The sequence below is a fragment of the Pristiophorus japonicus genome, chromosome 14 (genome assembly GCF_044704955.1).
Source record: "Pristiophorus japonicus isolate sPriJap1 chromosome 14, sPriJap1.hap1, whole genome shotgun sequence".
NCBI lineage: Eukaryota > Metazoa > Chordata > Chondrichthyes > Pristiophoridae > Pristiophorus > Pristiophorus japonicus.
In genome coordinates this window covers 84,055,807-84,082,791 of record NC_091990.1, presented here as the reverse complement: position 1 = coordinate 84,082,791, position 26,985 = coordinate 84,055,807, and the positions used below count along the sequence as shown (strand labels likewise).

Genomic DNA, 26,985 nt, shown 5'->3' with positions numbered 1-26,985 from the left:
TTTATTGTTTTTAATTCGGAAGGGGTTCTTATGTGATAAGACTATTAAAAAAAAAGAGCGCAATCGATCAAAGAGTTTGGGTACGGAACCTTAAGTTTTATCAGCTGTTATTAGGATAAGTTAAGGACTCGGTCTGTAGTGGCGTACAACGCAGACTGAGAATTTGTTTAGAGGTTATGATTTGTGTACTCACGGGAATATTGTTTGTTGTCCTTGTATTACTGTTGTGTGCAATACCTTTGTGAGTCATTGCCATTAGAGAAACGGGAAGAGTCACTAGGGAAAATTGTGATTCGAAAAAAAAAAACCACAAGGATTGATTAAGAAAAGAAACAGTAACTGATTGATCAACTACGGTTGGTTCGTGCCAACATATCTCACACACCCAGACTGAGCCCGAATTAAGAGCCTTTTCAGGCCACGTAACGGCCAGGAGAAGTGGGCATAGAGAACTCGGTTGGCCGAAAGGATTGTGAGATCAGAAACTGTGGGAAAATCTTAATCATCCAGAATGGGTGCCGGAGCAAGTTAAAACACCACAAAAGGCACACCAGCCTATGTCATGCTCCAGAATTGTGGTCAGTCTTCAATTGACCAAAGAAACAAAAACCAGTAAAGTGGACTAAGGGTGAAAACAGGCCATTTCCACCCGATGGTTCATTTAATTTAGAGAGAACAACTTGTCTCCAGGAGTGTCTTATAAACAGAGATCCAGAAAAAAAAAGGAAAGTAATAGAAAAGGCCTGGGTTCCGATTCTTCAAGCCCATGTAAAATTAACAGAGGAAGTAAATCAAATGTAAAAAAAAAAGAGAACCTGATAGTGACTTATGAAAAAAAAATGAAGCTAGTAAAAGAAAAAGCTTTATTGAATGGAGAGAGACTTGTGAATGTCTTGTCTTTGAATGAGAGTGCGTGAATGTCTTGTCTTTGAATGAGAGTGCTTCTGTCTTTTTTCCTTGTGTCTGGAAACCTGTTTGGAAAAGTTGTGGAGCTGCCTGTTTGTTTTAGCTCCACCCACTTTTTCAAACAAAGTGAAGTTTTTTAACCCTTCATAGTGTTGTCCTGTATGTGGGAAGTTTAAGACATTTTAAGTTAGAAGCGCAGGTGTGGATTTATTCGGATGAGAGGTTACGGAGCTAGGAAATGCACAAAGGATAGGTTTGTTGAGACATGGTCCCGGTGGTTAAAAGTTGTAATGCTTTTTTTTAAAAAAAAGCCTTTGTGGGTCTCTCGAGGTGCAGGCTGGGACACTCTCATTGTCCTTGGTGTAAAATCTTGGTACAAAAGCTTCTAACTCAGTAGGAGGATTTTTTTGGATAAAGAGTGGCAGTACAATAATTGAATTGGGATTTTGAGATATTTCAGGTGATCTCCTTGATCAACATTTTGAGTGTATTGGAAAAATCTTGGGTTTGGAAGCCTTTTAATAAGATTAGAAAACAAGTACTTTACATTCTGTGATCTGTGAATCACTATAAGCATAAATGAGAAGTCCGTGTAACACACAGATTTGTCCAGTTCAGAAGCCCACACAAATGGAGGTTTGTCCATGACCTACGAGCTGTGAATGAATCTACTATATTCTCACAATGCTTAAAGGATGTGGAATGAAGTATCCCGGAATGCTTTCCAGAACCTTAAGCAGTCCCTCACTTCAGCACCAGCCTTGGGATTACCAGATTACACTAAGCTATTCAACTTATTTGTGCATCACAAGTCGGGTTTTGCACAATCTGTTTTGACTCAGTTACATGGGGACAGGCAGCGACCGGTAGCGTATTTCAGTACCCAACTAGACCCAGTGGCACGCGGACTACCAGGATGTCTTCCTTCGTTGGCAGCAGCTTATTATGCTATGCAACAGGCTCAGACAATAACTCTAAATCATCAGACCATTTTATATATCCCACACTCTGTCGAGATTTTACTTACTAAATGTGCCACCCAACACCTAACCTCCGCAAGAACCACCAAATACGAGGTCGAACTGTTAACAAATCCGAACCTTGTCATCAAAAGATGTACTACCTTAAATCCAGCCACTCTACTCCCCACGGAAGACGACGGCGAACCCCATTCATGTGAAATGGTAACCGAATTAGTGACTAAACCACGTATCAATCTAACAGATGTACCAATGTGTAACCCTGAGCTAGTGTACTATGTTGACGGATCAGCCTTACGAAATGATAGGGGCCAACCTAGAGCGGCTTATGCAATTGTAACTCAGTTTAATGTTGTCGAAACAGCCTCTCTTCCAGACTCCTTTTCAGCCCAACAAGCCGAATTGTTTGCGTTAACTCGAGCCTGTATTCTGGCTGAAGGACACACAGTTAATATCTACACTGACTCCAGGTATGCTTTTGGGGTATCACATGACTATGGACAAATTTGGAAGATTCGCGGGTACCTGACTTCTTCAGGAACCCCTATCAAAAATGCAGAACAAGTGGAAAATCTCCTGCGAGCCATTCAATGCCCCTTAAAACTTGCCATTATCAAATGCCAAGCACATACAGGCCAGTCGAATGAGGTGGCACTTGGGAATGCCAGAGCTGATAATGCAGCTAAGTCAGCAGCTCTGTCGAAAGGGGGGATGCAGGTGTCATTGTTCCCACTAAGGAAAAATAATTGCTCAGACCCGCCACCCACTATTAATGACGTGCTGGCCTTTCAGACACAGGCCAGTACGGAGGAGGTGGTGACCTGGACGAAGGATCAATGTTATAAAAATCCAGAAGGAATATGGGTTCACCATGACGGCCGCGTGGTGGCCCCTAGATCCTTACTTCCATGGATTGCCCGATGTGTTCATACATTCACACATGCAGGCAAAGGGGGATTGGCAGATTATATTTTGGCAACTTGGTATGCACCAGGTATTTCGGCAATTGCAAAACAAATCTGTGAAAATTGTGTTACCTGTCAGACAATGAATCCGGGTAAGACGGAAAAAGTAGAATCTGCCTCCCACCCAAATCCAGTCGGGCCTTTTGTACATTTACAAATGGATTTTATTGAATTACCTATGTGTATGGGATTCAAGTATGTATTAGTTATTGTAGATGTGTTCTCTAGATGGATTGAAGCCTTTCCATGTAAAAAGGCCGATGTCACTACTGTTGCTAAATGTTTGTTAAAAGAAATTGTACCGCGCTTCGGAATCCCTGCTAAGCTTTCCAGTGATAACGGGTCACATTTCACGGGAACTGTCATAAGAGAAATGTGTAAAGCTTTACAGATTAATCAACGTTTTCATTGCAGTTATCATCCACAATCAGCTGGACTTGTTGAAAGATATAATGGAATGCTTAAAAATAAGCTGGCAAAACTATGCAATGACACTGGACTGAAATGGACAGAACTGCTGCCCTTAGCTTTGATGGTAATGCGATCTGCAACCAACAGAACAACAGGCCTGTCACCGCATGAGATAGTTATGGGACGTCCCCAACGACTACCTTTTACAGCACCATTTACTGCAAAACAGATGGACATCCACAAAATGGAGGAAAATATGTTGAATTATTGTATTGCACTAACCAAATGTATTTCCAGCTTTCATTCACAGGTAAAGGAAGCCCAAGTCAAGCCAGCGGAAGGGAAGTGTCATAACCTGGAGCCAGGGGAATTCGTTTCCATCAAGATTTTTAAAAGGAAAAGCAGTCTACAGCCAAGATTCGAAGGACCATACCAGGTCTTGCTGGCGACCAATACTGCAATCAAGGTAAAGGAAAGACCAACATGGATCCACGCATCCCATTGCAAACGGGCACCCGACCAGGAGGAAGGGACGAAGGAATCAGAGGAACAGAAAAAGGAAGACTGAATAAAGAACTGTATGGACTATGGGGACTGATGGTGCTGGGCTTGACAGGGTTTTACTTCACATTATTGATTACACCAGGGGTACAGACCCACCACCGAAGGGAATTGCACGTAAACGTATTTATGGCTCTGAGTCATAGGTATGCTCAAGAAAGAAACTTGTCGAGTTGCTGGATATGTTCCCATGTACCTGTCCACTCCAGGGGGGGTATTCCCCTGAGATCTGTCCCCTTTAACGAATCAGAAATGGTAGAATGGTTGACAGTGCAAAACAGGACAAAACTAACTAAGGGGCCAGAAACAAAGGAGCAAACAGAATGGAGGTCGGCAGGGTATAAACTTACAGCCTTCCAGGGATGGTACCAGCCCAATTATGATAATAACCATCAGCCTCCCTTCCTAAGCATTACTCCCAGAATAGGAAATCCTGAGGGTATAATATGCCTAGTGAGTAATGAAACTAAAAGAAATGGAAATGGAGAGACTGTACAAGATCAGAATGGATTGAGTTGTCCTTGTGAAGGACAAAATGGGGGAATGTGGAAATGTATTTTTATCTAAGCTGATACCATACGGTATTTGTGTGCCTTTTGATTAAAATGGAGTCCTGGCCCTTCCAGAACTTTCTGCATTTTAGCAGCCAGCTTATTATGAACAGCTAAACCTGCTGTTAGATGGCTGATGGTTATCAGACAGCTAGGAGACAAGTCATGCTGAGACAAGTAACCCCCCATGGTGCTCTCCTATTGTCTACACTACAGGAGTTCCATGTCACCCCACCCTTATCTTCTAGCCATTATCTCTTTCCTTTACCTCATCCATTTGAAGCAAACAGGTAAACTGACCAGGAAATTGGATAATCCTGATACAATACAAGACAGGTGATAGCCCATTACCTATGACTCATGGAGTAATGGCCGTTTGGCTTTCTGATAACCCTGACAAAAGGAAATATCTGGATACCATTTCAGGACCAGGATATAGTAATTAACTCTTTATCTGTATTCACTGACTGTGAGACAGAGCAATACACAGGGAGAGGCCAGAACTTGGGTTTTACTGTATAAATATCTTGTGAAGCTGTACCATTGCGGAGGTGTTCATTTGGCCCTTGACTGAGTGAAACCTACCCCTTGCGAGCAAGTAAATTAAAAGGGAAACTTCCATCGGAGCTGTAAGTGTCGGAGTCATTCTTTTCTGAGGTCGAGATTTCGACACAGGGCCTTGGTGAGGCCACACCTGGAGTATTGTGTACAGTTTTGGTCTCCTAACTTGAGGAAGGACATTCTGGCTATTGAGGGAGTGCAGCGAAGGTTCACCAGACTGATTCCCGGGATGGCGGGTCTGACATATCAAGAAAGACTGGATCAACTGGGCTTGTATTCACTGGAGTTCAGAAGAATGAGAGGGGACCTCATAGAAACGTTTAAAATTCTGATGGGTTAAGACAGGTTAGATGCAGGAAGAATGTTCCCAATGTTGGGGGAGTCCAGAACCAGGGGTTACAGTCTAAGGATAAGGGGTAAGCCATTTAGGACCGAGATGAGGAGAAACCTCTTCACTCAGAGAATTGTGAAGTTGTGGAATTCTCTACCACAGAAAGTTGTTGAGGCCAGTTGGTTAGATATATTCAAAAGGGAGTTAGATGTGGCCCTTATGGCTAAAGGGATCAAGGGGTATGGAGAGAAAGCAGGAATGGGGTACTGAAGTTGCATGTTCAGTCATGAACTCATTGAATGGAGGTGCAGGTTCGAAGGGCCGAATGGCCTACTCCTGCACCTATTTTCTATGTGTCCCTTTCTGTGACAGTCACTCTTTCACTCTTAATATTGTCAATCCGTGCTTCCTTGGTCCTCATCGGCCTCCTGGTCCATGTATCTTCGTGTGCAAGGCCGGGAAAGGTATTCTGTTTCCATTCTTGAAATGTGCCCAAACCATCACAGTGGTCTTTCTAAAGGCATGACATGGCTCTCTCAATATTTTGCAATCTAACGATCTAACATTGTTCCTGGTTCTCCAGACAGGCTTGTGAATGAATTTGCTTCAAAACCACAACACAACATGCTCAGCATTGCCTCATTTCATTCAGTTTCAATGCCGTTGAGTTTGTCTCTGGTGTCCAGATGACTGGACTTGTCACTCTGTTCCTATCTTTGGTTTGGGAATCTCAGTGACTCCCACAGACAGGTGGAATGCTGAGGGAGTCTCCGGCACTATGTCCGATGCTGTACCGATCACAGCAAAATGTCCACCTGGATTATCATTTCCCAACAGCTCAATGAAGAGAGCAAAGGGACTGCCCACTAACAGCTTATAGATATGTCTGAACAGAGAAGCTAGTTGTGCTTATAACATGTGAAAGAACTACAACAGGGCAAGCTCTGTCCACAGGGTAAAACAGGATCATTCTGGTCTCAGACCTGTAATGTCTGTAAGCTTGTAATATTTGTAGCTCCACACTATGAATGTGGACGTATTGTGTACTGCAAGTGCAGGGTTAATAATAAACAGAACCAGGCAGATTTCCGGAGACTTCCGAGAGAGCTGCCTGCCATGTTAGGAAGCTGTGTGTGCTGTGCTCTGTGAATATATCACATTTGGCGATGGAAGATGGGATTTCTCGAATTATTAAAAGCTAAAATTTTGTTGGTGAAGGATTCAGCCAGCCGACAAAGAGACTTTGGAAGTTTCTGTCTTTGAAAAAAGCTACAAAATCCGAGGTAAAATATAGCACACGGTGTGAACAGCTAGAGATTAAAATGGCAGGTGTATTGGGACATTTGGGAGAATATAGACACGATCGGGAATGTTTTAAAGCGTATGTGGATAGGCTAGAAATGTATTTCACTGCAAATAACATAATCGAAGTTCTAGACAATGCAGTCCAGAACCGGGCTGTGTTGGAACGTAAGAAAGCAATCTTCTTATTGGAGGCAGGTCCGGCATTATGCGAAACCCATGTAAATCTGCATGTGCCTGATGATCCAAAGGACACAACGCTTAAAGAGATTTTAATGAAGCTGGAGCAGCACTATAACCCCAAACCGTTAGAAATTGCTGAAAGCTATCATTTCGGGTTTCGGAATTAAAAGACTGATGAAAGTATCAGTGATTACATCGTTGCATTAAAAAGCTATCGATGCACTGTAATTTTGGAAACTTTCAAAACCGAGCATTACGGGATCGTTTTGTTTGTGGGGTGAAAAATGATGCGATCAGAAGAAAGTTATTGACGACGGATGACTTGACTTTTGAGATTGCTTGTCAGACAGCGAGGTCGATGAGCATGGCCGAACAATATTCCCGAGAATTAAATAATGATTACGGTCGTCAGTCAACTGAGGCAAATCACCTGCAGGTTCAAAGTAAAAGACGGGCATGGCCGAAAGTCTCAGAAACTGGAAATTCTACCAGAGCATCGAAGTCGTGCTATAGGTGCCTGGGACAACACATTGCTCAAAGTTGTCCATACGTGAAGGCAGAGTGTTTCTTCTGCAGAAAGACTGGGCACCTTGCGAAGGCATGCCGACTGAAGGGTAAACCAGCTTTTAAAGCTATGAATCCAGCGTTCAAAGCTATGAGTAGAAATTCCAAGAGACTACATTGCATAGAAGAACAACAATAGGATGAGGAGATGTTAGAGTTACACGTCATCAGGAGCAGGAGGTTAACGGACAGCGATTCGGAAAGCATCAAAATTCACATAGATGTTGCAGGATTCAAGATACCAATGGAAATCGACACGGGTGCATCCGTGAGTGTTATACCGGAGTCACTATACCATGACAAATTGCATGATTTCCAACTGGAGAAATCCAAGATAGAGCTGCGAGGCTACTCGGGAGAGAAAATTCCTGTGGTAGGTCGTATCACCATACTAGTGAAATATAAAGATCAATTTCAGAACTTGCCTCTAATAGTAGTGAAAGGAGACAAGTCTGCCTTACTAGGAAGAAATTGGTTGAGCTCACTGAAGCTGGATTGGAGTAAGATTTTCTGTGTGGAAGCGAGATTTTCATCAATGGATGAGGTTATCAAGCAGTATCCAAAGGTGTTCTGCGAAACAGGCATTCCGATCCAAGGCTTCAAGGCAAGTGTCAGGATACAGCAGGACGCTAGATCAGTTTACTACAAGTAAGTTCCGTACCCTATGCACTCAAGGAGAAAGTTGAGCAAGAACTCAAAAGACTGGAGACTGAGAACATTATTTGTAAGATAGATCGATGTAATTGGGCTACACCCATTGTTGTTCTACCTTAGTCTGATGGTAAGGTAAGATTGTGTGGTGATTATAAAGTAACCGTAAACCAGGTTCTAGAGGGTAATACATTGCCGAATATAGAAGATTGCTGGTAAAAACAGAGAGACAGACTATTATCTGAATGGTGACAGATTAGGAAAAGGGAAGGTGCAACGAGACCTGGGTGTCATGGTACATCAGTCATTGAAGGTTGGCATGCAGGTACAGCAGGCGGTTAAGAAAGCAAATGGCATGTTGGCCTTCATAGCGAGGGGATTTGAGTACAGGGGCAGGGAGGTGTTGCTACAGTTGTACAGGGCCTTGGTGAGGCCACACCTGGAGTATTGTGTACAGTTTTGGTCTCCTAACTTGAGGAAGGACATTCTTGCTATTGAGGGAGTGCAGCGAAGATTCACCAGACTGATTCCCGGGATGGTGGGATTGACCTATCAAGAAAGACTGGATCAACTGGGCTTGTATTCACTGGAGTTCAGAAGAGTGAGAGGGGACCTCATAGAAACGTTTAAAATTCTGACGGGTTTGGACAGGTTGGATGCAGGAAGAATGTTCCCAATGTTGGGGAAGTCCAGAACCAGGGGTCACAGTCTAAGGATAAGGGGTAAGCCATTTAGGACCGAGATAAGGAGAAACTTCTTCACCCAGAGAGTGGTGAACCTGTGGAATTCTCTACCACAGAAAGTAGTTGAGGCCAATTCACTAAATATATTCAAAAGGGAGTTAGATGAAGTCCTTATTACTCGGGGGATCAAGGGGTATGGCGTGAAAGCAGGAAGTGGGTACTGAAGTTTCATGTTCAGCCATGAACTCATTGAATGGCGGTGCAGGCTAGAAGGGCTGAATGGCCTGCTCCTGCACCTATTTTCTATGTTTCTCTGTTTCTATGTTCACAACACTGACAGGAGGTCAGATCTTCTCAAAACTGGATCTTACGAATGCCTACTTACAGCTTGAACTAGATGAGGAGTCCAAGTCATGTTTGACTATAAATACTCATCTAGGCCTATATCAATTTAATACGCTACCGTTTGGAATGTCTTCCACCCCTGCCATATTCAAGGGGTGATGAACCAGATTTTGCAAGGTATTGAAGGGGTAGTATGTTATTTGGATGACATACTAATTTCAGCACCAAATAGGCAAATTCATAATAACATATTGAATGAAGTCCTCAAACGGTTAGAAAGCACAGAGTACGAGTGTCTGCTCGAAAGTGTGAGTTATTTAAAAACTCAGTGGAGTACTTAGGGTACAGAGTAGACAAAGATGGTTTACATCCAACCATGGAAAAATTGGATGCGATCAGAAATGCACCCACTCCCAGGAATGTCACTGAACTTCGTTCATTCTTGGGTGTTTTGAACTATTATGGGAAGTTCCTACCAAATCTGGCTACAGTATTACATCCACTGAATGAACTATTGAAAAAACAGGTCCATTGGAAGTGGTCAAAAGAATGCGATACAGCATTCAAGGAGTGTAAAAGCAAATTGGTAGAGAGCACCATGTTAGTTCATTGTGACATATCTAAGGAGATTAAGCTAGCATGTGATGCCTCTCCATATGGAGTTGGGGCAGTAATCTCTCATGTATTAAGTTGTGGGGAGGAGGGACCAATTGCTTTTGCTTCACGCACTCTCAGTGCCAGTGAGAGTAATTATGCACAAATTGAAAGGGAAGATTTGGCAGTAATTTTTGGGGTCAAGAAGTTTCACAAATACTTGTATGGTTGTAAGTTTACCATCGTTATGGACCATAAGCCCCTAACAGCAATCCTCCTTCCAAAGTCCCCAGATCCAACATTAACTGCAGCCCGAATGCAGAGATGGGCTTTGATTTTGTCAGCATAGACATATGATATTGAATATAGACGATCAGCTGATCACAGTAATGCTGATGCAATGTCTAGATTGCCTTCCCCATCACAAGTTACACCCAATAGGGAAGAAGTGTTTTATTTTTCATACATTGATGAACTGCCAGTCACAGCTGAAGAGATTGGTAGAGCAACCAAATGTGACCCAGTGATGTCAAAGGTGTATGAGTATAATTGCAAATGGATAGCCAAACCAGGTAACAGACAAAGTTACACATCCATTCTTCATTCGTAGGAATGAATTATCAGTAGATGAAGATTGTATCATGTGGAGTGCAAGAGTGGTTATACCAAATAAATTCAGGTCCAAATTATTAGGAGACCTCCATGACCAGCACCTGGGAATGTGCTTGACCAAGAGTTTTGCACGCAGTTATTTATGGTGGCCAGGTCTTGATAAAGATATCGAGTACATCATGAGTCAGTGTACGACATGTCAATCGGTAAGCAAGGAACCACCACCAGTACCATTACAGCCATGGAAATGGCCTCCCAGGGTGTGGCAAAGGCTACATATTGATTTTGCTGAGTTAGAAGGAAAATTGTTCATTGTGATTGATAGCCATTCGAAGTGGGTTGAGGTGTTTCCAATGTGGAAAATAACAAGTAAAACATTGGACATTTTACGAAAATTATTTTCTGCATTTGGCCTCCCGGAAGAAATTGTTTTGGATAATGGACCACAATTTCGTTCAGAAGAATTTGCACAATTCACGAGCAAAAATGGTGTGAAACATACCAAGGTTCCACCATACCATCCTGCTTCGAAGGGTGCAACAGAGCGCACTGTACAAATTGTAAAACATGCCCTCATAAAACAAATGTTAGATCCAAATCCAAGGAAACAACAGTTGTCATTGGATCACAAATTGGCTAAATTTTTGATTACATATTGAAATAGTCCTCATACAACTACTGGTAGAACACTAGCAGAGTTGTTTCTCAAACGACAGCCACGAACCAGATTCTCATTGCTAAAGCCAAATTTGACACAATCCGCAGAAGAGACACAATTAAGACAGAAAGAGAATCATGATAGAGGTAGAGTAAAAGAGAGAAGTGTGAAATTAAACCAGAAGGTGAGAGTGAAGAACCATCACCATAAATGGTTAAAGTTGTTACCAGGAAGAGTGGTGAAGATATGTGGTCCTCGCACATATTTGGCAAAGATGTTTGATAATGGACAGGTTAGGTTTGTTCATATTGATCATATTTTACCTACAGACATGGAAGGAGTTGAGGGTGGGAATGATTCAATTATTTCTGACTCATCAGATAATTTTGATATACCAGTAGAAAATCCTAAATCCAATGTACTGGAAACAAATCCAGGAGAGAATCAGAATGAAAGTCTGAGTCCGAGTTAGGAAAACAAAGAGCCTGAAGTTAGAGTGAGTTCAAATGAAAATCAAGGAAATTCCGTGGAGGAAAACATTCCTCAGGATGAGCCTCGCATGAGTGTGAAATCGACACCATGTTTGGAAGTTTCTGTTCGAGAGCGAAGGTATCCTCTTCAAAACAGAAAACAAGTGGTAAAGTTAAATTTGTAAATATGGAAAAAAAATAATTTTATATCCTGTGTTATGTATAAACATGAAAGTTATGTATGATGTTTGTTATGATGGCTTCTTCATTAAGGATGGAGAAGTGTAATGTCTGTAAGCTTGTAATGTTTGTAGCTCCACACTGTGGATGTGGATGTATTGTGTACTGCAAGTGCAGGGTTAATAATTAAACAGAACTTGGCAGATTTCCGGAGACTTCCGCGAGAGCTGCCTGCCATGTTAGGAAGCTATGTGTGCTGTGCTCTGTGAATATATCACAAGCCCGTGGTATGATTACTGTCAAATTCTTACTGTTATTTTGTTTTAGTTGGTAGCACTCTCGCCTCTGAGTCAGAAGGCTGTATTTTCAAGGCCATTTCTATGCAATACTGAGGGAGTGTTGCACTTCAGAGGTGTTGTATTTCAGATCTGGTGTTAAATCGAAGCCCCGTCTGCCTGTTCAGGTGGATGTGAAAGACATGATGGTACTATTCCAAAGAAGAGCAGGGGAGTTCTCCCAGATCCCTGGCCAATAGTCATCTCTCAACAACATCACTAAAACACATGATCAGATCACTCATCTCATTTCTGTCTGTGGGACCTTGCTCTATGTAAATTGGCTGCAACATTTGCCTACATACCAGTTGTTATATATGTAAACCTGTATATACCTTGTATAGCCACCAGAGGGCTCACCCCCTGGAGTCCCAAGGGATCCCACAATCCCTTGGGAACACAGGTACTTAAGGAGGCCTCACAGGCTGGAGAGGCACTCTGGAGAACTGCAATAAAAGACTAAGGACACACTTTAATTTGAGCGCACAGTACCCAGTCAGACTCTTTATTCATACATAACAACTGGCGATGAGATACAGATGACAAACCCAACGATGCAGAGAACAGTGGGCATCCTGGAGAAATATTCGGAGGGAGATGATTGGAAAACCTTCGTGGAGCGACTTGACGAATACTTCGTGGCCAACGAACTGGAAGGAGAAGCGAACATTGCCAAACGAAGGGCGATTCTCCTCACCATCTGCGGGGCACCCCAACGTGTGGTCTCATGAAAAATCTGCTTGCTCCAGCGAAACCCACAGAGAAATCGTATGATGATTTGCGCACACTGATCCGGGAGCATCTGAACCCGAAGGAAAGTGTTCTGATGGCGAGATATCGGTTCTACACCTACAAAAGGTCTGAAGGCCAGGAAGTGGTGAGCTTTGGTGCCAAGCTGAGACGCCTTGCAGGACATTGCGAATTTGAAGGACATTTGGAGCACATGCTCAGGGACTTCTTTATACTTAGCATTGGCCATGAAGTGATATTTTGCAAACTTGTGACTGTAGAAACCCCAACCTTAAGTAAAGCCATATCGATAGCCCAGGCGTTCATTGCCACCAGTGACAATACCAAGCAAATCTCTCAGCACACGAGTGCTGCTACAAATACTGTGAACAAAGAACATGCCTGCAGCTGCATGTCCGCAGATGTCTCAGAGTCCACCATCAAGAGTGATGAATGCAAGGCCATTAACACCTTGTTGGCGCTGCGGGGGTGATCATCGTTCCATTCATGTCACTTCAAAGGGCATGTTTGCAAGGGCTGTGGAACAATGGGACACTTCCAACATATGTGCAGGTGAGCTGCTAACCCTGTTAATCCTGCAAACCACCATGTTGCAGAGGAGGTCAGATCCATGGTGGATCATGACGAACCAGAGCCTCAGACCGAGGAGGCAGAGCTATATGGGGTGCAAACATTTACCACAAAGTGTCACCCGATAATGCTGAAAGTTGAATTAAATGGACTCCCGGTGTCAATGGAGATGGACACGGGCATGAGCCAGTCCATTATGAGCAAAAAGACAGCAAGGCCTCAAGGCCAGTCTTGACTCCCATTCGCATGAAACTGAGGATTTACACAAAGGAACTGATTCCCGTAATCGGCAGTGCTACTGTAAAGGTCTCCTATGATGGAGCGGTGCACAAGCTACCACTCTGGGTGGGTACTGGGTGATGGTCCCACACTGCTCGGCAGGAGCTGGCTGGGAAAGATACGCTGCAACTAGGACGACGTCCGAGCGCTCTCATCCACCGACGTCACTTCATGTGCCCAGGTCTTAAACAAGTTCCCTTCGCTGTTCGAACTAGGCATCAGGAAGTTCCAAGGAGCAAAAGTGCAGATCCACCTAATTCCAGGGGCGCGACCCATCCATCACAAGGCGAGAGCAGTACCGTCCATGATGAGAGAAAAGATAGAGATCGAGCTAGACCAGCTGCAACGAGAGAGCACCATTTCGCCGATCGAATTCAATGACTGGGCCAGTCCGATTGTCCCAGTCCTCAAGGGAGACGGCACCGTCAGAATCTGTGGTTATTACAAAGTAACTATCAATTGTTTCTCCCTGCAGGATCAATACCCACTACCAAAGGCTGACAACCTTTTTACGACGCTGGCAGGAGGAAAAACGTTCATGAAGCTGGACTTGACCTCGGCCTACATGACGCAGGAGCTGGAGGAATCATCGAAGAGCCTCATCTGCGTCAACATGCACAAAAGTCTCTTCATTTATAACAGATGCCTGTTTGGAATTTGATCAGTGCCGGCGATATTCCAGAGAAACATGATAAGCTTACTGAAGTAGATCCCGCGCACGGTGGTCTTCCAGGACGACATCTTGATTACAGGTCGGGACACAGTCGAGCATCTGCAGGACCTGGAGGAGGTTCTTCGTCGACTCAACTGCGTGGGGCTCAGGTTAAAATGCTCGAAGTGCGTTTTCCTGGCACCTGAAGTGGAGATCCTGGGGAGAAGAATCGCAGCGGGCGGCATCAGGCCCACCGATTCAAAGATGGAGGCAATCGAGAATGCACCGAGGCCATAGAACGTGACGGAGCTGCGGTCGTTTCTCGGGCTCCTGAACTACTTTGGTAACTTCTTACCGGGTCTCAGCACACTGTTAGAACCACTGCATATACGAGACGAATGGGTATGGGGCAAAAGCCAAGAAAATGCCCTTGTAAAAGCTAGAAAATTGTTATGCTCAAATAAATTGCTTGTGTTGTATGATCCATATAAGCGTTTGGTACTAGGATGTGATGCGTCGTCATATGGTGTTGGGTGTGTATTGCAACAAGCTAATGAATCTGGGAAATTGAAACCGGTTGCTTATGCATTCAGAAGTCTGTCTAAGGCTGAGAGAGCTGACAGCATGATTGAAAAAGAAGTGTTAGCCTGTGTTTATGGGGTAAAGAAAATGCATCAATATCTGTTTGGGCTCAAATTTGAATTGGAAACTGACCATAAGCCACTAATATCCCTGTTTTCCGAAAGTAAGGGGATAAATACGAATGCATCGGCCCGCATCCAGAGATGGGTGCTCACGTTGTCCGCATACAACTATGCCATCCGCCACAGGCCAGGCACAGAAAACTGTGCCGATGCTCTCAGTAGGCTGCCATTGTCCACCATGGAGGTGGAAATGCCACAGCCTGCAGATTTAGTCATGGTTATGGAAGCATTCGAGTGTGAGCAATCACCCGTCACACCCCAACAGATTAGAATCTGGACGAGCCAGGACTTCTTACTGCTTAGTAAAAAATTGTGTGCTTCATGGGAGCTGGTCCAGTGTCCCAGTGGAAATGCAGGAAGAGTGGTGCAAAGATGAAATGTCTATACAGGCAGAGTGCCTTCTGTGGGGTAATCGGATCGTGGTCCCCAAGAAGGGCAGGGACACTTTCATCAGTGACCTCCACAGTACTAACCCAGGCATCGTAATGATGAAAACGATAGCCAGATCCCATGTGTGGTGGCCCGGTAGCGATGCGGACTTAGAGTCCTGCGTGCACAGATATAACACATGTGGTGCGCAGTTAAGCAATGAACCCAGGGAAGCGCCACTAAGTTTATGGTCTTGGCCCTCCAAACCGTGGTCCAGGGTCCATGTCGACTATGCAGGCCCGTTTTTGGGTAAAATGTTCCTTGTGGTTGTAGATGCAAACTCTAAATGGATTGAATGTGAGATAATTTCGGCTAGCACGTCCGTTGCCACCATTGAAAGCCTGCGGGCCATGTTTGCCAGGTATGGTCTGCTGGATATCCTTGTGAGCAACAACGGGCCATGTTTCACCAGTGCCGAGTTCAAAGAGTTCATGACCCGCAATGGGATCAAACATGTTACATCTGTCCCGTTCAAACCAGCATCCAATGGTCAGGCAGAGAGAGCAGTGCAAACTATCAAGCAAGGCTTGAAGACGGTAACTGAAGGCTCACTGCAGACTCACCTATCCCGAGTCCTGCTGAGCTATCGCACAAGACCCCACTCGCTCACTGGGATTCCACCTGCTGAACTGCTCATGAAAAGGGCACTTAAGACAAGGCTCTCGTTGGTTCACCCTGATCTACATGAACAAGTAGAGAGCATGCGGCTTCAACAAAGTACATATCTTGATAGCGCAAATGTGTCATGCAAGATTGAAATCAATGATCCTGTATTTGTGTTGAATTATGGACAAGGTCCCAAGTGGCTTCCCGGCACTGTCGTGGCCAAAGAGGGGTGTTTCGGGTCAAACTTTCAAATGGACTCATTCACTGGAAACACTTGGACCAAATCAAACTCAGATTCATGGACTAACCCACTTTGGACCCTACTTTCTTTGACCCCTGTTTCACCCATGTACAAATATTGCATCGGGAAATCCATGACGAACTATTTCCGCCAAAAATCTTTCAGATTATCAGACTGCAAGAAATATTCCCTGAAGATAGTTAACTTTTTTGGAGGCCAATTTAGATATAAGATTAAATGTAAGATATTTGGACAGAAAGCAGGAGAAAATTTGGCAGAAATTGGAAACCAGGAAACCAGGTAAAAAATTCAAAAAATTAAATCTTTCAAAGAAAATTTCCAAATGGACACAGCCTCTCCAGCTTTTCTTCAGATCATTTTCAAAAAGCAATTGTGTATCATTGCTGGAAGCTAAAAAGAAGCATTCTAGCAGTTCAACTACTGATATATTTTGGTAGGAAGAATGAGGAGAGGCAGTATTAACAAAAGTGTCCAATTTTAACGGGGATGCAGGAACAGAGAGATCTGGGAGGGTTTGTACACATTTCTTTGAAGGTGGAAGTACGTTGAGAAGTTTGTTTAAAAAAACCAGATGGGATCCTGTCTTTATTTATAGAGGAATAGAGTACAAAAGCAAGGAAGCTATGCTAAACCTTTATAAATCACTGGTTAGGCCTCAGCTGGAGTATTGTGTCCAATTCTGGGCACCACACTTTAGGAAGGACGTCAAGGCCTTGGAGAGGGTGCAGAGGAATTTACCAGATGAGGGGGACCAGTTATGTGGAGCAGGGATTGTTCTCCTCAGAGCAGAGAAGGTTAAGGGGAGATTTCATTGAGGCATTCAAAATGATGAGTGGTTTTGATAGAGTAAGTGAGGAGAAACTGTCTCCACTGGCAGGAGGCCACAGATTTAAGATAATTGATGAACGAACCAGAGGGGAGATAAGCAGAACTTTTTATGCAGCATGTTGTTATGATGTACTCCCTGAAAGGATGATGGAAGCATATTCAACAGTAACTTTTAAAAGAGAATTGGATACATACTTGCAAAGGAAAAAATGCAGAGCTATGGGGAAAGAGTGTGGGGGGGACTAAAGGCTGAATGGCCTCCTTCTGTGCTATAAGATGCTATGATTAGATACACTACCACGTGTTCAGGCTGCACAATCTGAATTCAGCCAACAGTGCCACTTCTGAGCAAAAACATCAGGACCAAACCCTTGGCTTTTGGGGAGAAGCTTTGGCATAGAAGCAACGACTTTAATGAAGACATAACAAAAAGGAAATATCCATGGGTAAATGTAATCATGTTGTTGTGAAAAATTCGGGCACGTTTTGCTCCAGGTGTGCCTGCTGAATGGCCAGTAGAAGCAGCTGCCTGTGTTTTTGCTCCGTGGACCTTGCACATGGCCCACAGGAAGTTCGGGTGCAGACCCACCTCCTGGCTGGGCCATTTGTTTAAAACTGGGGAGGAAATGGAAGAACAGCTGCAGGTCTGAGAAGCCTACAGCTTTGCTCCTGGCCACAAAATCCGTCCCCCCCACAGTGCTTCAAATCATTTGGGGAGGGGGTGGGGTGGTGGTAATAACAACACATTGAATATGTAGTGGTCTCAGCTTGTCCCTGGGACCCCACAAGCCCTCCGGTCTATGGGAGGCTAGGGTCAGGCCCTTGCCTCAACCATGTTCAGATGTCTGTACAGTGAGGCATCCAATGGACAGAATCACAGTAAAATGAGGTGGGGGCCAAGTGTTCTTCCTCTCACCTCAGTATAATTGCAATATTGGGCCTATGCCTATTACAGATACTGACCCACTTACTGCTACTGGCATGGGATCTTTTAAGTCCACCTGAGAAAACAATTTAGCCTCTCTTCTGAAAGACGGCACCTCCGACATAGTCACACTCCCCTAGATTTTTCTGCTCCAGTCTTTGGACTGGGACTTGAATCAACAGCCTTCTGATTCAGAGGCAAGAGTGTTACCAACAGAGCCAAGGCTGTCTCTGCAGCAATGGAAGCACAGGCCAAGCGTAATGGGCTTCTGCCCCTTATCAACAACAACTTATTCAGGTACACTGTCTGAAATCCGGAATCCTCGGTGATACACTCATAATAAAGGGTGAAACTGAGTACTGTGTACAATGAGCAAGAGTGACCTTAGCTCCTTTAATAAGATTCCAGAGTGCAGGTACCTCATGGGTGGCCTACTTATATAGTGTGCTCCCAAGGGATGCTGGTATCCTTTGGGACTCCAACAGGTGGGCCCTCTGGTGGTCAGGTGTCATGAAGATTACAAAGGGTTAAATACGTCACATCACTCCACTGTGAAGTCAACAGTACACTTATTTACAGGGTGAGACGATCTGGGGCTTTACGCTCCCTTGTCGATCGTCTCGGTACAAATGCGGGTGTGGGTGGGTTGGTCAGTTCTTCACTGGGTTGTTGGACAGCCGGCCTTGCCTGGCTGCTGGGGATGATGAGTTCGGCTTCGAGGTCAACCATGAAGTCAGTTGCCAATTGTGTGTGTGTTGGAGGGTCAAAGTTGGTGGTGTCCTCTTCGGGTTGTTCGTAGCTGTTGGTGAACCGCAATTTGATTTGGTCCAAATGTTTTCTATGCGTTTGTCCATTGGCCAATTTGACCTACTCCCCTCTTTGGCTGTGACAGTGCCAGCGAGCCATTTGGGACCATGCCCATAATTGAGCACAAATACAGGATCATCGATCTCAATATCACGTGACAAATTTGTACGGTCATGGTACACACTTTGTTGATGCCACTTGCCCTCCACGTGATCATGGAGATCCAGCATCTTCAAGTGCTCCATGGTGCCCCGATCTGTAACCAATTTGTCATCCTGGAAGACCACTGTGCAAGGAACCGACTTTAGCAGGCTCTCCATGTTCCGCTGGAAAATCACCGCAGCCGACCGAATCCCGAATGGGCACCGGTTGTAGATAAACAGGTCTTTGTGCGTGTTGATGCAGGTGAGGCTTTTCGAACACTCCTCCAGCTCCTGTGTCATGTAGGCCGAGGTCAGGTCCAGCTTAGTGAACGTCTTCCCTCCAGCCAGGGTCGCAAATAGGTCGTCTGCCTTGGGTAGCGGGTATTGGTCCTGCAGCGAAAAATGGTTAATCATTAATTTATAGTCCCTGCAAATTCTAACCGTGCCATCACCTTTACCAGGACAATCGGATTGGCCCAGTCGTTGAATTCCACCGGTGCGATGATGCCTTCACATTGCAGCCTGCCCAGCTCAATTTCTACTTTTTCACGCATCATGTACGGTACCACCCGAGCCTTGTGGTGGATGGGTCGTGTACTGGGAACCAAATGGATCTGCACTTTCACCTCCAAGAAGCTTCGGATGCCTGGCTCGAACAATGATGGGAACTTGCTGAGAACCTGGGTACATGAGGCGTTGTCGATGGACGAAAGCGCTCGGATGTCATCTCAGTTCCAGCGGATTTTTCCCAGCCAGCTTCTGCCGAACAACGTGGGACCATCCCCTAGTACAGTCCACAGCGGGAGTTCGTGTACTGCTCTGTCATAGGAGACTTTGACTTCTGCACTGCCAATTACAGAGATTAGTTCCTTGGTGTAAGTCCTTAGTTTAGTGTGAATGGGGCTGAGCTTGGGCCTGTGTGCCTTTTTGCCCCACAGCCTGTCGAAGGCCTTTTTACTCATTATGGACTGACTTGCCCCCGTAGATACTGGAATACCGTTCAGTTCAACTTTCAACATTATTGGTGGATATTTCATAGTGAACGTGTGTACCCCATATACTTTGTCCACAGTACTGGCCAAAACTTCTTTGTTCTGCAAAATCTGCTTGGTGTTGTCGCTGGTGGACATAAATGCCTGGGCTATCGTTATGGCTTTACTTAGATTCGGAGTTTCTACAGTCAACAGTTTGCAAAGGATTGTCTCATGTCCAATGCCCAGTACAAAAAAGTCTCTGAGCATTTGTTCTAGGAATCTCTCAAATTCACAATGTCCTGCGAGGCACCTTAGTTCGGCAATGTAGCTCGCTACTTCCTGGCCCTCCGATCGTTGACACGTGTAGAACCGATATCTAGCCATCAAAACACTTTCTTTAGGATTTAGGTGCTCCCGGACCAGCATACACAATTCTTCGTAGGATTTCTCTGTTGGTTTTGCCGGCACTAGGAGATTCTTCATGAGGCCATAGGTTGTTGCCCCACAAACAGTGAGGAGGATCGCCCTTTGTTTGGCAGCATTCTCGTCCCCTTCCAGTTCGTTGGCCACAAAATATTGGTCGGGTCTCTCCACGAAAGCCTTCCAATCTTCCCCTTCTGAGAACTTCTCCAGGATGCCGACTGTTCTTTGCATTTTCGCATGGTTGTTCATTACCTCATCGCCAATTGATACACTCATAATAAAGGGTGAAACTGAGTACTGTGTACAATGAGCAAGTGCGACCTTAGCTCGTTTAATAAGATTCCAGAGTGCAGGTACCTCGTGAGTGGCCTGCTTATATACTGTGCTTCCAAGGGATGCTGGGAACCCTTGGGACTCCAACAGGTAGGCCCTCTGGTGGTCAGGTGTCATGCAGGTTACAAAGGGTTAAATATATAACACTCAGAATAACACTCTGGTTTTTGGGTTTTTCCGAATTCCAGACAAAACAAAATCAATAGTTTGAAATCCAGAATCCTGGTCCGAATCTGTGCCGGGTTTTGAGCGGCGAGGTCCGAAATCCAGCAAAACACTAAATCCGGCACTGATTCCGTCACGGATTTTGGATTTCAGGCTTGATTTTTTTGTCTGAAATCCAGAATCCTCGACCGAATCTGTATCGGATTTTGGAATTTGCCTCAAAAACGTCCGGTTTTCGGACAATAATTTCGGATTCCGGACCACTCTATTAGCTATGCACAAAGTATCTGGATTTTGAATAATTCCGTTTTTTGGAGTTACGGATTCGGGACGCTGCACCTGTATTTGTATAGCACCTTTAACATAGTGAAATGTCCCAAGGCGCTTCACAGGAGTATTATGAGATAAAAATTTGACACCGAGCTGCATAAGTAGAAATTAGCGCAGGTGACCAAAAGCTTGGTCAAAGAGGGAGATTTTAAGGAGTGACTTGAAGGAGGAGAGATAGAGAGACGGAGAGGTTTAGGCAGGAAGTTCCAGAGCTGGGGCCTAGGCAACAGAAGGCACGGCTACCAATGGTTGAGCGATTATAATCAGGGATGCTCAAGAAGGCAGAATTAGAGGAGCGTAGACATTTCGGGGGGTTGTGGAGCTGGAGGAGATTACAGAGATAGGGAGGGGTAAGGCCTTGCAGGGATTTGAAAATAAGGATTAGAATTTTGAAATCGAAGCATTGCTTAACCGGAAGCCAATGTAGATGAGCGAGCACAGGGCTGATGGGTGAACGGGGCTTGGTGTGAGTTAGGACACGGGAAACCGAGTTTTGGATCACCTCTAGTTTATGTAATGTAGGAAGTGGGAGGCCAGCCAGGAGTGCATTAGAATAGTCAAGTCTAGACATAACAAAGGCATGGATGAAGGCTTCAGCAGTGGATGAGCTGAGGCAAGGGCGGAGACGGGCGATGTTACGGAGATGGAAATAGACGGTCTTAGTTATGCTGTAGCTATGTGGTCAAAAGTTAATTTCAGGGTCAAATATGACATCAAGGTTGCGAACAGTCTGGTTCAGCCTCAGAATGAAGTTGGGGAGAGGGATGGAGTCAGTATCTAGGCTTCAATCTTCCCAATATTCAATTGGAGAAAATATCTGCTCATCCAGAACTGGATGTCGGACAAGCAGTCTGAAAATTTAGAGACCGTGGAGGGGTCGAGAGAAGTGGTAGTGAGGTAGAGCTGGGTGTCATCAGCGTACATGTGGAAACTGACGCTGTGTTTTTGGATGATGTCGCCAAGGGGCAACATGTATATGAGAAATGGGGGACACCAGAGATAACGATGTGGGGGTGGGAAGAGAAGCTGTTGCAGGTGTTTCTCCGGCCACGATTAGATAGATAAGAATGGAACCAGGTGCGTGCAGTCCCACCCAGCTGGATGATGGTGGAGAAGCGTTGGAGGCTGCAGACAATTCAAGAAGGACGAGGAGGGATAGTTTATCTTTGTCACAGTCACACTCCTCCGGGGGATTTGGATTCTCTAGGTGCAGAGCAGAGTAAAATCTCTCCTATGTAATTGTTTAACATTTTTATTTTGCTTGGAAACTTATTTTCAATTTTAGATATTTCAGTTATGAGAAAAAAAAAGGTGTCTGAAAATGTTATCACTTCTTTTTTTGAGTGTTTCAGTTGCTTAACATTTTTAAAATTATTTTATTGAAAAGTTCTCCAGACCTATCATTCAGCATTGGTCAGTTTCATAAATCTTTAATCATTTCTCATTGGCACTTTTCTGACTTTAGTTCCCAACTTCTCCAGTTTTGATTGCTGCCATTTTACTTTGAATAAATCAAAAAAGAGAATGAGAGGGAGAGAAATGTTGCAGAAAGTAAGTGTGACTGTTAGAGGAAGTGAGTGCTATACACAAAACTTTTAATATATTGATACAAGAGAGATATCCTAAATCACCAGCTTTTAGCTGGACATAATTCATACCAGTGTTTGCCAAATCTGTGTGAGTGTAAATTGAGTCCTAACACTGAACACAGTTCATCGTGAATTACTTCACCTCAAGTGGTAATTATAATCCTTAAACTACTACATAAAAGGAGATGCTGTTATGGTTCATAAATCATTTTAGAAAGTAATCTGGGCATAAATGAAACTGATTATTTGTGACATAATTGAGCCGTAAGATTCTTATTTATTTCAGTATAGGTCGCACTGAGGTACAACCCAAGTCTAGTTTCTTTCGATCTCAGTGACTAGTTCTTTGTTTTCTTAAGTTTCACTCAGTGGGTTTTCTTGGAATGCAATGTAATGAGTAATGAGTTGCATGTGTTCCATATGTGTTTCACTCACAGAACATTGAGTGCTGCCTCTGGCTGCCTGAAGTGAGCTGTTAGCAGCATCAGCAGTAACCCTGTCCTGGGACTGTGGTTGAGTTACTAAACAGAAAAATAGGAGAAATAAGTGAGGAGGCTCATTGCTACTAGTTCTATTCATATCAAACTGAAAAATGTAGAGATAAAATGTGCACTTATCAAGGTGAGGAAATAGAGAATCAGACACTTCTAATTTGGCTTCCAGTCTCAACATTCTCACTCAGTGTTAGTCATGGCTCAGTGATAGCACGCTTGCCTCTACAGCAGAAGGTTCTGGTTTCAAGTCTCACTCCAGAGACTTGAGTACCTAACATAGGCTGCACTGTTGGAGGAGCCAACTTTCAGAGCGTGGTCCCGTCTACCTTCTCAAATTAATGGAAATAATCCCATGACACTATCTGAAAAAAGCCGGGTGTCCTGGCCAATATTTATCCCACAACCAGCATCACTTATGCTGATTATCTGGCCACTGTCACATTGCTGTTTATGGGAGCTTGTGCAAATTGGCTGCTGTATTTCCTACATTACAACAGTGACTACATTTCAAATTAACTTAATTGGCTGTAAAGCGCTTTGGGAAGTCCTGCAGTTGTGAAAGGCACAATATAAATGCAAATGTTTTCTTTCTCCTAGATGAGGTATCACACTGCCAAATGTAGAGTGAACCTCCCTCTAGGAATGGAAGTGAGGTTACTAGGAGGCATTCATGGACCAGTAGGGGCTGATTCAAACCCAGGTCCAAGAAGTGAAAGGACATTGCATTCACTAACCCATTGCACGACCCAATCCCTGTATAAATATCCTTCCTAATTACACTTCTATTTGAGGTGAGAGTCTGTGCTCGTGTCTGTCTCTGACTCAGGTTCAGCTGATTGTTGGGTGTGATCTGGTGACCCCTGAGTTGACCTCAGTAATGCCGGATCTCTGCTCACTGCACATGATGAAGATTTCTGGGGACAGGGAAAGCAGGGGTGGGAAAGCAGCGCTAAACTATCTGAATAAGGCCAAGAATGTCCTGCATCTAATGTCCCATATTCCTGCATGTAGAACCCTCAGCATATTTGTGCCCATTTAATAACCGCCATGAGGGACTAATCTTATTGTCTGAACACATCCAAATCGGCACCTGGAGCTATGATAATTCTGTAATCGTCTGACCTGGGAAATGTCCTGCCAACAGTGTACTTCACTTCAAATGACTGTTGCACCAGTTTCTAACTATTTGGGAGTAAAATGTGCACATCAGAAAATCTATCCTATGTCAGTGTCTCTGTAGCCTCGAGATGGCAGTACAGTTACAGACTTGACTCCGTGATAGTTTGCTCAAACTAGATTTTTGTCAGATTAAACAGTTAAAGGGAACGGTGAACATTTTGCTTTAAAGTACAGTGTTCAATTTGGAATTGCTTTAATTACTTGTACAAACAGAACTAGCATGAATATAATATCCATATATACCAACCGGATAGATGAAAATATTATACCCACATACACACATGGGACTGGTGTGAATATGACACCCAAATATACACACAGGACTGGTGTATATATTTTACCCATATATACACACAGGACTGGTGTGACTATTACACTCACACATACACAGGACTGGTGTATATATTTTACCCATATATACACACAGAACTGGTGTGACTATTACACCCACATATACACAGGACTGGTGTGAATATTACACCCACATACACACAGGACTGGTGTATATATTTCACCCATACATACACACAGGACAGGTGTGACTATTATACCCACATATACACAGGACTGGTATGACTATTACACCCACATACACACAGGACAGGTGTATATATTTCACCCACATACACACAGGACAGGTGTGACTATTATACCCACATACACACAGGACTGGTGTGAATATTACACCCACATACACACAGGGCTGGTGTGACTATTACACCCACATACACACAGGACTGGTGTGAATATTACACCCACATACACACAGGGCTGGTGTGAATATTACACCCACATATACACAGGACTGGTGTATATATTTCACCCACATACACACAGAACTGGTGTGACTATTACACCCACATACACACAGGACTGGTGTGAATATTACACCCACATATACACAGGACTGGTGTGAATATTACACCCACATATACACAGGACTGGTGTGACTATTACACCCACATACACACAGGACAGGTGTGACTATTACACCCACATACACACAGGACAGGTGTGACTATTACACCCACATATACACAGGACTGGTGTGAATATTACACCCACATATACACAGTGCTGGTGTGAATATTACACCCACGTACACACAGGACAGGTGTGACTATTACACCCACATACACACAGGACTGGTGTGAATATTACACCCACATACACACAGGGCTGGTGTGAATATTACACCCACATATACACAGGACTGGTGTATATATTTCACCCACATAAACACAGAACTGGTGTGACTATTACACCCACATATACACAGTGCTGGTGTGAATATTACACCCACGTACACACAGGACAGGTGTGACTATTACACCCACATACACACAGGACAGGTGTGACTATTACACCCACATATACACAGGACAGGTGTGACTATTACACCCACATAAACACAGGACAGGTGTGACTATTACACCCACATACACACAGGACAGGTGTGACTATTACACCCACATATACACAGGACAGGTGTGACTATTACACCCACATACACACAGGACAGGTGTGAATATTACACCCACATACACACAAGACTGGTCTGACTATTACACCCACATATACATAGGACTGGTGTGAATATTACACGCACATACAAACATGGCAGGTGTAAATATACACAATGGGCAAAAAATTCAGAGACACAGTTGCATCGTTCTGTGGGATGGGGGTTCAGAATCACATGGATGGTGGAATTTGATCCAACAAATGCACTAACTAGAAGCTACCAAGGAAATGAGAGTTAATTGTGAATGAGTTAGGTCCAGGTTGTCGAACCCATTGCTGCTTAAAGAGCTGTAGCAGCACTGGAGGAAGGACTACATCTAGGATCAGAAGCCATGGCAGAGACGCGCACTAAGTTGAGCCTTCAATTTCAGTGGGTTATCCATAATACCCAGGACTGAGGTGTCATAATAACTTAACAACCTCAGCACAGCAGCAAAGACAAGGGACTTGCGACCTAGAACTCTTCACCACTCAATTTACATGTGTGTTAAATGTTAGTGATGCCCCCAGTAATGGCCCTCACTGTGATATAAGGGATCAAATGGTACATATCCATCATAGTCAGCTTTCACAGAAATTACGACACATCGATTAACCTTCTCTCTTGGAGTGAACTGCACGAGCCAAATCCCCAAACTTAAACTGTGCAGATGTCTGTCCCTGTCAGACCATGATGGGTGAAACTATCAGAACAAGAGACTCTGTCCGACTGCCAATGTTGAACTCATGAACCATCCTCTTTTTTCTTTCATCGCAGGAGAAGATTGCCCACAATAACAGGGAGTCACAGACTACTGGTGAGGACATCCAGATCTTCGAACATTTATACCGCAGAAGGGAAGTGTTATATATGTAAACGCATTTACTCTGTACAGCCACCAGAGGGCTCATCCCCTGGAGTCCCAAGGGATCCTATAATCGCTTGGGAGCACAGGTATTTAAGGAGGCTTCACAGGTTGGAGAGGCACTCTGGAGACCTGCAATAAAAGACTACGGTCACACTTTACTTTGAGCTCACAGTGTTCAGTCTGACTCTTTCTCCATACACAGCAACTGGTGATGAGGATGGAATCCCTTAGGACTCCAGGGGATGAGCCCTCTGGTGGCTGTATAGAGTAAATACAAGTTTACATATATAACAACAACCCCCCCCCCGCCACAAAGTCAACTGTGTAA

At 44.2% G+C, this 26,985-nt stretch overlaps 1 protein-coding gene across 3 annotated transcripts in view; it reads right to left on the bottom strand.

The window, feature by feature from the left end:
- Positions 1-26,985, bottom strand: part of LOC139279959 (tetraspanin-18-like) — a 358,844-nt gene that overhangs the window by 68,106 nt on the left and 263,753 nt on the right. The window lies entirely within an intron of this gene.